This window comes from Oryctolagus cuniculus, chromosome 10 (genome assembly GCF_964237555.1).
Source record: "Oryctolagus cuniculus chromosome 10, mOryCun1.1, whole genome shotgun sequence".
NCBI lineage: Eukaryota > Metazoa > Chordata > Mammalia > Lagomorpha > Leporidae > Oryctolagus > Oryctolagus cuniculus.
Genome location: NC_091441.1, coordinates 55778384 through 55789503, shown reverse-complemented (window position 1 = coordinate 55789503; position 11120 = coordinate 55778384). Strand labels below are relative to the sequence as shown.

The following is an 11120-nucleotide window of genomic DNA, read 5'->3' as shown; positions in this document are numbered from 1 at the left end:
TCCACTTACATTTCCCAGATTTTCACTGGGCTTGCGCTGAGACGAGGAAAGCCTGATGCAGCTGTCACTATACTTAGAAGCACTGCAGAGAAAAAAGGAAAGAGAGTGAAATTGTCCTGGCTAGTAACAAGATAATCTTTAGATAGATATGGAACGAGTAAAAATCCCCCTGCTGCCAAAATACATTTTAGAACCTGATTTTTGGTTGGTAAGAAGTGTTATGGAATGTGATACGTAACATAGCTGAAGGCCTGAGGGATTTTTATAGGGTGCTGTTACAGCTAGTTATTGTTGTAAATGCTTTTTAAAATTATTGAATGGTATTTGAATGGAAAATATGTAGAAATGATATGTTACCTGTATATTGATGGTGGAGAGGATTCACCAAGGAAGAAGAAAGTAGTGTGTAAACGTAATCTTGGAAATGCTACTTAAAACAATTTGATGTCAGTTTCGGTTAATTTTTTGTAGTGCATAGGTGAAAAACAGGGTTCAGAATATTTTTGAGTAGTTGAATGCCTTTTTTACTGAAGCTAATTATATGTTGTGTAGAAATATTAAGATATATTTTATTATGAATTCTATTTTATGTTCAAATGTGAAGAAATTTATTGTTTCCCTTCAGCATTGCCATGGCTCTCTGATTTTCTGAAGTGGCATTTAAAAGTGGTCATTGCATTCTTTGCCACAGACTAGAAGAATCACTAACCTTTCTATAACTTTGATAAGTAGTGTATGTCTCAAAGGGAAAGTATTCTTATTCTAAATTTTAATAGCATGTTCACAACAACTTTTAATATTAAAATTTTTTAACCATACAGAAAAAATACTAAAAATAAAAAAAATCTATGGAGGTATAATTTAAGATCTCACAAACCTAAAAATGCCCACAAGAAATCAACTATACCTTGATCTTAATTCAAATATATTATTTCATCTATTCATGAAGTTAAGAAACAAACAAAAAAACCATTATCAGTTTCCTGAGCTCATTCTCCTATAGGAAAAAATTGTCCTTGACTTTTTTTTAATGTTTAATACCCTATCAGTTTAATTATTTTGGATAGCTAGTTTAAAACAGTGACTTTAGGAATGCTTCTGTAGATATTTGGCAATTTTAAAGAGCCATCATTCCTAAATATTGAAAAATATTTACACACATTTTGAGAAATTGACACGTTTCAGGATGTAAAATAGGTTAATTTTCAGGTTTCTAAATTATCCTATTTTTGTTAACCATTTTGTTAATAGTGAGAGTTTTTGTTTGCTTGTGGTTTTTAGCAAGCACTCATACGATATATTACATACCAGGTACTTTATCCTATTTTTGCTAACCATTTTGTTAACAGTGAATTTTTTTTTTTGTTAGCTTGTGGTTTTTAGCAAACACTCATATAATGTATTATATACCAGGCACTCTTGTAAGCCCTTTAAATATTAATGTCACTTAATTTTTACTCACCCCCATGTGAGGAAGGGAACTGAGGCATAGAAGTTAAGTAAACTACTCAAGTCACTGGTCATTTTGGCTAGGGTCAAAATTTGAGCTCAGGTACTTTGTGCCATGCTGCTGCTCTGATTTGCAATAATGAAATGAAGTAGGGAGTTACTACTCCTGGAGACTCAGCCAGACACAACAAGTAGACTATGTTGCTGTTCTTGCCTTAGTGTATTCAGAAAGATGATTGTTCATTCCTTCTATTCAACGAAAGATTCATTCCTTCTATTCAACAAAACTTTGAACTCTTTATGCCAGGTAGGCAAAGTATAATTTTTTGTACAAAATGTGTTCACCTTGTGTAATAACCTGCTTTTAGCATACCCCAGAGAACTTCTCTTGCTATTGGTGAACTTTCCTAATAATGTCCTTTATGGATTCTGGGCCAACCTGCTTTACCAATTGGAAGGGGGGAATTGTTCATTAATTTAGTGAACATTTATTGAATGTCTAGTATGTGTTACAGTGTTCTATTTTTTATTTTTTAAGCATTAAATAATACTAATAAGTAAGGCCTCTACAGTGTAGCTCCTGTGATTTGTTTGGAAAAAATTGCCTGTCTCTGAAGAAAGATTCCAAAGCACAGCAGGCCCTAAATATTGATCCAGTGCCATTTGAGTACTGCATACCAACGTGGACAGCTGCTTGTCCCCTCTACTTCTTAGAATTCATTTGTTCATCATTCAGCAAACGTTTGAGTAGTACCATGTGCCAGGGATTATGCTAGGCACCACTATTAGTTGTTCCAGAACTTAATGCTTCTTTGGCACGATTCACAAATGCCTGCTTAACTGGTAGTAAGACCTTATCTTTGAAACATCCATGTCCTTAGCCTCTTGAAAAACAACTAGATTGAGGAGTAAAGAGAATTATTTGAGCATTAGGGGGAAAGTCACCACATCTCTTATATTATGCTCCACAGGTGAGAATATGTTGGTTTAAAATTACTGATTTATTGAGCTAGAAGCAGCCTTTTCCCAGTAACTCTGTGGACCTCCAATCCTACAGCATGACAAGTCTTCTCTGAATTAACCACAGTGCTGTATGAGACAGCGTGTAGCCGGCCTTTAAGCTTATAGTGTATGTTCCTAAGATTGCCTATGCCAAGGAAAGGAAGGAGATAGGCTCATGGGAACTGCTGTCATTGACCATAGGGTAAGGGCATCTGTTTTGCTTAAGTTTCCATTAGTCCCCCTTGTTGGCTGGGCTTAGCGATGGGCAGGCTCTCTGTTTGCGGCCCTGTTCTACTTGTTTTTGTATAAAGTTTTTTGAGGGGTTGGCAGTTTCTTTTCTTATTTTTATTTTTTAAAGATTTATTTATTTATTTAAAAGTCAGAGCTATAGAGAGGCAAGGAGGGGAGGGTTTCCATCTGCTGGTTCACTCCCCAAATGGCTGCAATGGCCCAGCTGGGCCAATTTGAAGCCAGGAGCTTCTTCTGGGTCTCCCATGTGGGTACAGGGACCCAAGAACTTGAACCATCTTCTACTACCTTCCCAGACCACAGCAGAGAACTTGATCAGAAGTGGATCAACCGGGTCTTGAATCGATGCCCTTATAGGTTGCCAGCATTGCAGGCGTTGGCTTTACCCACTACGCCACAGCACTGGCCCCAACAATTTCTTCTTTTAAAATTAAAATTGTCACAGGTTATATTCTGGAGATACATATTTAAGATTTATTTATTATGGGGCCGGTGCTGTGGCACAGCGGGTTAATGCCCTGGCCTGAAGCGCCGGCATCCAGTTTGGGTGCCAGTTCGAGACCCGGCTGCTCCACTTCGAATCCAGCTCTCTGTAATGGCCTGGGAAAGCAGTAGAAGATGGCCCAAGTCCTTGGGCCTCTGTACTCGCATGGGAGACCTGGAAGAAGCTCCTGGCTCCTAGATTCGGATTGGCACAGCTCTGACCGTTGCGGCCAATTGGGGAGTGAACCATCGGATGGAAGATGTCTCTGTCTTTATCTCTCTCTCTTTGCCTCTCCTCTCTTTCTGTATAACTCTGACTTTCAAATAAATAAATAAATCTTTAAAAAAAAAAAAAAGATTTACTTATTATTTAAAGGCAGAGTTCCAGAGAGCTAGTTGACTCCTCAAATGGTCTCAACAGCCAGGGCTGGGCCAGTAGCCTGGATCTCCATTTGGGTTTCCTATGTGGGTGGCAGGGGTCCAAGTACCTGGGCCACCTTCTGCTGCTTTTCCAGGCCCATTAGCAGGGAGTGGGATTGGAAATGAAGCAATTGAGTCATAAAGGACTCAACTAATGCTCATACAAAGATGCCAGTGTTGCAGCCAGCTGCTTAACCTGTTTTGCCACAATGTCTGTTTTGGCAATTTCTAATTAATATAGCAAGCTATAGATCTTAAAAATTAATCTACCTTGAATTGCCATTGAAGAATTCCAAATAATTGTGGTGAAGCTCTATCCTCAAAGAGGAGTATTTTTTTACTCCTTAAGTCTGGGCTGTGCAAAATGACTTCCAAAGAGCCTAGTATAGAGAAGAGGGCTGGGGAGTAACTTGACAGTGCAGCAGCCTGAAAGCCACCACTGCCTCAGCCAAGAGTTAGAAGCCATGCAATGGTCTGTGCCCTGGTATGATGTGTTGAGATGACGCTTTAATCTGTGGGTTTCCTCTCACAAACCATACCCTCTGTGAAATCATGAGGAAGACAGGAGACAGATTCCAACCTGGAATAGTCTACCAAAGATTCAATTAGTACTTCTCAAAAGTGTCAGTTATCAAAAACAGGGAAGTCCCAGAGCCTAAGGAGGCATGATAATGAAATGTATTCAGAGAAAGAACACTACATAAAACTAAGGAAATCTTTAGCTCCTTAGTTGTAACTGATGTACACTGTTAATAGGTATGTGAGATATATGGGAACGCGGTCCTATCATTGCAATTTTTTGTTAATCTAAAATTGTTCCAAAATGAAAAGTTTATTTTAAAACAACAACAGGATCTGGTGTTGGGGCTTAGCAGGTTAAGCTGCTGCCTATGTTGCCAGCATCCCATATGGGCGCCAGTTCCAGTCCTGGCTGCTGTACTTCCTATGCAGCTCCCTGCTAATGTGCCTGGGAAAGCAGTGGAAGATGGCCCAACTATTTAGGCCTCTGCTACCCATGTGGGAGCCCTGGAAGAAGCTCCTGGCTCCCAGCTTTGGTCTGGTCCAACCCTGGCCATTTCATATTCTCTCTCTCTCTCTCTCTCTCTCTCTCCCCCCCTCTCCCCTCTCCTTCTCTCTCTCTGTCTCTCTCTCTCTCTCTCCCTCTTTTTCTGTAACTATGACTTTCAAATAAACAAAATTTAAAAAAAGCAACACAAAATTGAATCCACCCCTTCCTGACAGTTGACAGTTGAACTTACCATTTTTAAATGTTTAAAAAAATTTTTTAGAGAACTCCAGTCCACTGGTTTACTTTGCAAATGCCCACCATATCCTTTCCCTTTGCACTGGTCCAAACTAGCTAGGAGACAGGAACTCAGTCCAGGTCTTTCACATGGGTGGCAGGGACCCAACAACTGGACCATCACCTTCTGCCTTGCAGGGCCTGCATTAGCAAGATGTGGGAGTCAGGACAGGTGCCCTGGTGTGGGATTTGGGTGTCCTAACCACTAGGTCAGACACTTGCTTCACGTGCATTAATTTTGACGTGCATTAATTGTGATTTGAGACTCTGTGTGATAGTCTCAACAGTTTAGAGTGGTTTTGCTATAATCGATTTCAACAAAATATTAAGTATATTTTGATAGTATATTTTAAAGCAAGACATATTTTAGAATAATTTTTCAACATCATTAGTCTTATTTGAAGATTTACTTTAAAAAAAGGTATTTCTTAGTTGAATGTTGGTAATTTTGAATCTGTGAAAATTGTGCAATAGTCAGATTTGTGTAAGGTAGAAGAGAGGATGGCTTTAGAAGGGGAGCTGTTAAGAAGGTGCAGAGGAAGGAAGGCCTGTCCAAAGAGTGTTGGCAGCCATGGGTAGGGCAGAGTTTTAGTTTTAAAAGGGAACGTCAACACAACAATGGAACGTGAGAGGAAGAAGAGGGAGTCTAGAATGATGCTTCCATGTCTGACTAGCATGGCTGATTAAGTGGTAAACAGGGGTAACAAAGATTAAGAGGACCCTAGGAAGAGTGGAAGGGGGAGGGATTTGGACTATGTAGGTAATAGGTCAGTAATCTATAGAGTATTTATAATACTATTATATTGAAAAGTTTCAGACTCTGTACTAATACGTTTCTGCTTAGGGTATCTCCTTTAATTCTTATAATAACCTTATGGCATTTTATAGATATTTTGACGTAAATTTTGGTGCTACTTATGATTTATGACCATTTGTTGCAGTTAGAGATACAAGGCAGGGATATTATGGGTGAGAATATGTAGTTAAGGTTTCATATGTCTGGGATTTTAGCCTCAGCTTTATAAGTCCAGAAGTAATTGGACTTTAGATGACTAACAGTAATTAAATTTACAAGAAGTTGATATATGTCAGAATGCTAAATTCCTGTTACAGAAAGAAATGTCATTGCTAAGTGAATTGTAGAACTCATAGTACCTGATAAGATTTTTTTTTCCCCTGCTAGGAGAACAAACAAATCTAAGAAGGAAAATTAAGATTAGAAATTGACTTATGAGCAAGACAATTTGAATGATATTAATGGATAGTGTCATTAACCTGTGGTAATTCTACATGATGATGTACTGTAATGGAGATAACATTCCATTGTGGGGAAACTTAGGGTATCAGGATTGCCTGTCTGGAGACTCTCTGCTGACAATTCTGAGGGTACACCAATAAATTCTTGTTCTTATTCTTTCTCTAGGCTTCACATAAACCATTTTCTCTTTTTCATAACCAATTATTATTTTCCAGACAAAGAAACATAACTTTCATCTTTTTAAAATTATAATTCTATCCTGGTGATTTAACTTTTAGCCCAATTGGACTTCTGGATCTCTGCTACAAATTGGTTTTCCTAGTTATTACCTATGTTTTGTATATTTAATTGACTGTTAGCTGATGTGTGTATTATCACTTGTCAGTCTAACACTTTCTGTAAGAAATAAGAAAATACTATACCTATTTAAAATACCTTGTTAATATTGTAATAATTTAGTTATCATTATGAGACACTTGCGTTAAATAATGCCACGTATCTTTCATTTTTTTTAAGTATTTATTTTTATTTGAAAGGCACACTTACAGAGAGTGAGGGAGAGATGGAGAGAGAGAGAGAGAGATCTTCCATATTCTGGTTCGCTCCCCAATGATTGCAACAGCCAGGGCTGAGCCAGGTCAAAGCCAGGAGCCAGGAGCTTCTTCTGGGTCTCCCACATGGGTGCAGCGGCCTACGCACTTGAACCATCTTCTGTTGCTTCCTAGGCACATAAGCAGGGAGCTGGATTGGAAGTGGAGCAGCAGGAACTTGAACTGGTGCCCATTTAGAATGCTGGTGTTGTAGGCAGCAACTTTATCCACTTTGCCACAATGCCGGCCCCTCAGTTTTTAATTTATAATATATTTCTTATTTGCTCAGTATTGTGAGAGGAACAAAGATGATGCATTCATTCCTTGGTACCGTGGGGAATTGGTTCAAGACTTCCCATGAGTACCAAAATCAGCACATGCTCAAGTCCCTTATAAAAATGATGTGGCATTTGCATATGTCCTACAAAAATCCTTCCAAATACTTTAAATCATCCGATTGAAATGTAAATAATTGTTAGGATCCTTTGTGTAGGAAGTGATGAGGAGGGAAAAAAATCCCATACTCCTTGCCTTTTCCTTCCTATGTACTGGTGGTGCACAATGCAAGAATGTTTTTTTGAAACTAGAAAGAGAGACAGGGAATACCTGAATCCACAAGCCAATTTCTAAGGCATTTCTATTCAATAAAATGTTTTAAGTTAAACTAATAATTGTATATAGTTAAGTGAAATACTGCTACAAAGCTTGTAATGAAAGATCACTGGCTTCTGCTTGTTCCCACTTTCCCCCTTTGTCCTTCCCACCAATAACTGGCAGCTTACCCTGTGCTTTCTTACTTACCAATTAGAAACATTATCTGGTGACATCATGTTTTAGTAAATGAAGATTTAAAACTATTAACACCCTCTGTTACTACTATTCCTCTCAACATAGTTATCTCACAGCTTTTGTTTAAATCAGTAACAGGTGTTTGCATTTTTAAATGATTACCTTCCATTTTTAATAAAATTTGGTCCACATGATTTAATATTTGTATCTAATAAACTTTTTTAATAGAAAACTTTTATTTAATAAATAAAAATTTCAAAAGTATAACTTTTGGATTTTAGCGGTTCTTCCCCCACATAACCACTCTCCCTTCTGCAAACCATCCCATCTCCTGCTCCCTCTTCCATCCCATTCTTCATTAAGATTGATTTTTAATTATCTTTGTATACAGAAGATCAACTATATACTAAGTAAAGATTTCAAGAGTGTGCACCCACACAGACACACAAAGTATAAAGTACAGTTTGAAGACTAGTTTTACTGTTAATTCTGATAATACAGCACATTAAGGACAGAGGTCCTACATGGGAAACAAGTGCACAGTGACTGCTGTTGTTGATTTAACAATTGGCATTCTTATTTATGATGTCAGTAATCACCCGAGACTCTTGTCATGAGCTGCCAAGGCTATGGAAGCCTTTTGAGTTTGCCAACTCCGACCTTATTTAGACAAGGCCATAGTCAAAGTGGAAGTTCTCTCCTCCCTTCAGAGAAAGGTACCTCCTTCTTTGATGGTCCCTTCTTTCCACCGGGATCTCACTCACAGAGACCTTTCATGTAGGTCATTTATTGCCACAGTGTCTTGGCTTTCCATGCATGAGATACTCTCATGGGCTTTTTAGCCAGATCTGAATGCCTTAAGGGCTGATTCTGAGGCCAGGGTATCTAATAAACTTTCTAAAATAAGTATGAAGCCCCTATAATTCTGTTTCTCACATGGTCAAATGTGTAGGGTAATAGATAATGTATGACATTAGCATCATGATTAGCTAAACATTTAGCAATAATGTGGTACCAGTATTTTCTTCCCATTAAGAGCCTGAGTCAAAATCTACATATTCTCTGGCATTCTATTTTTTAATGATTTTATTTATTTATTTGAGAGAGTTACAGAGAGAGGAAGAGAGAGTATTTCATCAGCTGGTTCACTCTTCAGATGGCCTCAACGGCTGGAGCTAAGCCGATCTGAAGTCAGGAGCCAGGAGCTTCTTCTGGGTCTCCCACATGGGTGCAGGGGCCCAAACATTTGGGCCATTTTCCATCGCTTTCCCAGGCAACACCAGAGAAATGGATTGGAAGAGGAGCAGCTGGGATTCGAACTGCACCATATGGTATTCTGGTACCACAGGTGGAGGTGTAGCCCACTGTACCATAGTGCTGGCCAGTATTTTATTTTAATCCACTGAGTAAGGAGAATTAGAATCCGTAATAATTACTGAGGGGCTGGTGCCCCTCACTAGGCCAATCCTCCGCCTGCGGTGCCGACACCTCGGGTTCTAGTCCCAGTTGGGGTGCTAGATTCTGTCCCGGTTGCTCCTCTTCCAGGCCAGCTCTCTGCTGTGGCCTGGGAGTGCAGTGGAGGATGACCCAGGTCCTTGGGCCCTGCACCTGCATGTGAGACCAGGAGGAAGCACCTGGCTCCTGGCTTCAGAATGGTGCAGCACGCCGGCCACAACACGCTGGCTGTAGCAGCCACTTTGGGGTGAACCAACGGAAAAAGGAAGACTTCTCTCTGTCTCTGTCTCTCTCTCACTAACTCTGCCTGTTCAAAAAAAAAAAAAAAAAAAAAAAAATTACTGAGAAACTAAAGCAAGAAAGCTGTGTGAGGTCCATGAATGGGAATTAGGGGTTTATAGACTCACTGAAAGTTGTAAGTCAAGGTTTTGATGTGCATTTCTCTTGAGGAATCCATAGCTTTTGGTAGATTTCCAAAGAAGTTTATCACTTCCCAGACAGAGATTGGAACTCAGTAAAAGCCACTGATTAAAAGGGAGCTGGGGGCCAGCGCCATGGCTCACTTGGTTAATCCTCTGCCTGCGGCAACCGGCATCCCATATGGGCACCGGGTTCTAGTCCTGGTTGCTCCTCTTCCGGTCCAGCTCTCTGCTGTGGCCCGAGAGGACAGTGGAGGATGGTCCAAGTGCTTGGGCCCCTGTACCCACATGGGAGACCAGGAAGAAGCACCTGGCTCCTTGCTTCAGATTGGCGCAGCTCCAGCCATAGTGGCCATTAGGGGAGTGAACCAATGAAAGGAAGACCTTTCTCTCTGTCTCTCCCTCTCACTGTCTGTATCTCTATCGGTCAAATAATTTTTAAGAAAATTAACTTGAAAAAAGGAGGGGGGCTGGCACTGTGGCATAGAAGGTTAAGCCTCTGCCTGCAGTGTGGGTATACCATATGAGAGTCCTGTCTGCTCCACTTCTGATCTAGCTCCCTGCTAATGCGCCTGGGAAAGCATCGGAAGATGGCTCAAGTGCTTGGGCTCCTGTACCCACATGGACGACCCGGAAGAAGCTCCTGGCTCCTGATTTCAGCCTGACACAGTCCCGGCTGTTGCTGCTATTTGGGGAGTAAACCAGCAGGTGGAAGATTTTCTTTCTCCCCTCCCCCCTGCATTACTTATTCACTTTCAAAAAAAATTAAAATAATAAAACTATAAGCTTTAAAACTTGAGTACAATTTGAGAGATTCTTAGACCCTCTAGAGCCTATTAGAATTCTTGAACTTCCCACATTGGGTATAGACCATAAAACAGGGCTGGGGAGCCTTTTTCCTGCCCAGGGCCTTTTGGATAATTACAATATCATTTGCAGCCCATACAAAATGATCAACTTAAAAATTAGCTTGCTACAGATTTATTGAGTGTTGAGTCCCTCTTGTGGTTGCCTTGGCAGGGCCAGACCAAATGATTTTGTAAGCCTTGTACAGTCTGTGGAGCAGATGTTTCTCGACCCTGCCATAAAGAACCACATTGTGTATCATTTTAGGTCTGGTGTTATTACTTTAGAAGCTTGAAGTTTTGGGGCCAGTGTTATGGTATAGTAGGCTAAACCTCTGCTATGGCACTGGCAGGCCATATGGGTACCGGTTTGTGCCCCAGTTGCTCCTCTTCTGATTCAGCTTTCTGCTTATGGCCTGGGAAAGCAGTGGAAGATGGCCCAAGTGCTTGGGCCCCTGCACCCACATGGGATACCTGGAAGAAGCCGCTAGCTCCTGGCTTCCGATCAGCCCAGCTCTAGCCGTTGCAGCCATTTGGGGAGCGAACTAGCAGATGGAAGACCTTTCTGTATGTGTGTCTCCCTCTCTCTGTAACTCTGCCTCTCAAATAAATAAAATCTTAAAAAAAAAAAAGCTTGAAGTTTTGGCTATATTTTTTCTTTTTAATTTCAGTTTTTTAAACAAACACATAAATATTGTACATATTTTGGGGATACCACGTGATGTTTCAAAACCGCTTATATTGTATACTGTCCAGGTAAGGTAAACTTAACTATCTCCTAAGAATTTAACAGGTTTTTTTTTTTTTTAATTTGTGAAAACATTTAAAATCCTTTCTTCTAGTTTTTAAATAGAACAT

At 40.1% G+C, this 11120-nt stretch overlaps 1 protein-coding gene and 1 long non-coding RNA gene across 2 annotated transcripts in view; both read left to right on the top strand.

The window, feature by feature from the left end:
* MIB1 (MIB E3 ubiquitin protein ligase 1) overlaps positions 1-11120 on the top strand; it is a 164424-nt gene that overhangs the window by 121630 nt on the left and 31674 nt on the right. The window lies entirely within an intron of this gene.
* LOC138844040 (uncharacterized) lies at positions 8-10216 on the top strand. Its single transcript, XR_011379404.1, has 3 exons — positions 8-208; positions 1669-1756; positions 9974-10216. It is a non-coding gene; the product is annotated as an uncharacterized lncRNA (long non-coding RNA).